This window comes from Dioscorea cayenensis, chromosome 5 (genome assembly GCF_009730915.1).
Source record: "Dioscorea cayenensis subsp. rotundata cultivar TDr96_F1 chromosome 5, TDr96_F1_v2_PseudoChromosome.rev07_lg8_w22 25.fasta, whole genome shotgun sequence".
Taxonomy (NCBI): domain Eukaryota; kingdom Viridiplantae; phylum Streptophyta; class Magnoliopsida; order Dioscoreales; family Dioscoreaceae; genus Dioscorea; species Dioscorea cayenensis.
Genome location: NC_052475.1, coordinates 23,327,086 through 23,330,146, shown reverse-complemented (window position 1 = coordinate 23,330,146; position 3,061 = coordinate 23,327,086).

The window sequence follows — 3,061 nt, the reverse complement described above, 5'->3', positions numbered from 1 at the left end:
TTTTTAAAATTATTTTATTTAAAAATCTATCAAAATTCATTAATTTTTCAATCTACGTTGATTATCACTTTCATTCCCTCTCTCAAAATAGAATTTTATGAGTTTTTTTTAAAGGTGGATATACCACAATCATATATAAAAAACTCAGAAGTCAATACAGCAATAGTCCACTAGACGTGGATCTACACACACAAAACCCAACAAAACGGGAGGAATAACTGGTCTCCTCCTGACCGACAAAGAGAAACAACTCTACCCCACAGTATCATCCATAACCTCCTTCGTCGTAAAAGTAGCCTCTGCCATCTCAGACTGAGGTCCAGTGAACTCTAAACTGCGCCGAATGGAGGAAATAGGATCAGCAAGCGTCGATCTCAACCTATCCGGAGCTGCAGAGAACCAAGATAAAATACAGTGGTCAGTCTTCAGTAAAACATCATGCGGGTTAACACGTATATCAACAAAAATAGTATCATTTCTCGAGAGCCAAATAGACCACAAAAAAGCTTTGACCACCTAATCCCCAATCTCACGCAAAGAAGGATGCAGGGCCATCCTCCAACCTTCCCAAAGCAGAGACATTGATCGAAGGAGAGACGGTAACTGAAAGATCCCATGTAAATTCTCCCACACCTCAAGACCAAACCGACAATGAAGAAACAAATGGTCAATGATCTCGATGCCGCATGACAAAGCACACACGTGTCGGGTCGGAGCCCTGCTAGCATCCGCTCTTAGCTGATTATCAAGGGTAAGGATTTTCCTCCTCCAAGCCAACCAATTGAAGATATTGACTTTCCTCGGCAAGGACCTTTCCAAAAAGAATTTAGCAATTGAGCACTGCGCACCACCATCATTGAGGAGGGTCGAGAAAGATTCGACCGAGAAGGAGCCATTTGCAACAAACTCCACAATCTCAAATCAAAAGAACCGACGTAAGAAGTAGTCCGGAAGAAAGGAACGTCGCAATATCCGAGCTATTCGAGAAAGGTTAAAGATCAAACCAATGCCACATCTTAACAACCGAAGCATTCTTCAGCGTAGCCACTGAGAATTCATCCGGCCACAGTGCATAGGGAGCACCCACCATCGAGCGGTGGTCCTTCCAAAACAACGCTTTCCGCAGCTGAATTAATCTTTAACCGTGACACAACTTCTAAAGGCCATCAAACCTTTCAAAACTCCCGACCAAAAGAACGAGACTCTACCTCTAGGTAGACCAAACAGATCCCAATTCCCAAGCAACCTATAATTGAATTTAAGCACCTTCAAGACAAAGACCAGGTTGAGTCGTTAAAAACTTCCATCTCCATTTCCTAGCGAGCCGAATTAAAAAGCGGACAAGTCCAAAATGCCCCAACCTCCTTGCTCCTTAGATCTGCAAATGTTCCTCCAAGCCACAAGATGGCAACTATGAGAATCAATGTCCGCACCCGACCACAAGAAGTTCCTGCGAATCCGGGCTGATACCTTTGATAACCCACCTAGGGAGATGAAAAATGGACATCCAATACGCCAAGATCGAGGGACGTAACCGAGTTTAGTAATGTAAGTCTTCCCCCGATAGAAAGATAGTTTGATTTCCAAGTGGACAGACGTCCTTTGATTTTATCGATTAAGCTCCTCCAGTCCTGTTTACGGGGGCGTCTACCAGAAATCGGGATGCCAAGGTAGTTAATCGGTAGGAGGCCCACCGCACAGCTAAGAGTCCCAGTAGCCCTCAAATTGGGGCGTCTATCAGAAATCGGGATGCCAAGGTATTTTATGAGTTTAAAAAAATATTATTGATTTATTGGGAGCAAAATACACTTGAACGGTCTACTAGATTACCGGTAATACTGGTATAGTAATCATTATTGGAAAAAATAGAAATATTTATTGGAAAGTATTGAATAGTTAAACATAATTTACCCTTCAAATAAAAGGTGAATTTAAAAACAAAATTAATACTTTGTATAAAAAAAAATAACAAAAGCTTATTAAAAAAGTATATTAAAAAGTACAGGAGGAAGTATATATATAAATATAATATTATATATACTGGAGGAAGAATGTATATAGTATTATATATATATATTATAGCATAATGCATATATTCCCTCGGTCCTTTTTACTTGTCCATTTGAACTATATCACATGAATTAAAAAATTGATTAAAATTAGTTGATAATATAAATTTTTTAAAATTTATATTAATTTTTAAAAATTACTCTTATTTAAAATATACTTTAAAAAAATATATAGTTGAATATAATTTATTGAAAATTGTAGAAGTATATTAAATATAAAAGGTAAATTTAGAAAAATTATATTTAATATTTCACAAATTTTCTAAATGGATAATTAAAAAAGACAAAAAAAAACTTCTAAAATGGGAGAAATAAAAATGATCAGAGGAAGTAACTTTTATATTTCATTTAAAAAAAAATATATAAAGTAGGATATTTGGTTGAAGTTTAATGAAAAATAATTTAGATTTGAAGATGCATATAATTGGTGTTATCAAGTTTTAAAAATTTATATTAAAATAATTTTATATTTAGTTGAAAAAATTTATAAATCTAAATTTGAGGATTTCCTTTCTTTTTGAAAAAGTTAAACATTATGAAAAATAAAAAATGAAAAAAAATGAAAAAAATGACTATAAAAATCAAAAAGAGAAATCATAATTAAGTTGATTATAAGATTTCAAGTTTAGTACGTTGAAAGTTCAAATATTATTTGTAAATCATTTGATAATTTTTAAATAAATATGTAACTAGGTCTTTTTTGACAAAGTAAATAAACTACAAATTTATTAAAACTGAAAAACGAATATAAAACACCATACAAAAAAGAGTACAAAAGCATAGATAGAGTGAGAGAAACAATGACAACATAAAGGTCCACCGAAAGTGAAAAATAACAAGGTAAAAAGCTACCTCTATTGGTGGAGAGAGTCGCCTCTTAGAGCAAGGCGTATTGAAGCGAGGTACATGCTAGCTGGTGGGTGTCTGGGGACCAACATCAGGGTCATGGACATTGATGGACCCAGGAATTTAGTACAACCTGGGCTTAAATA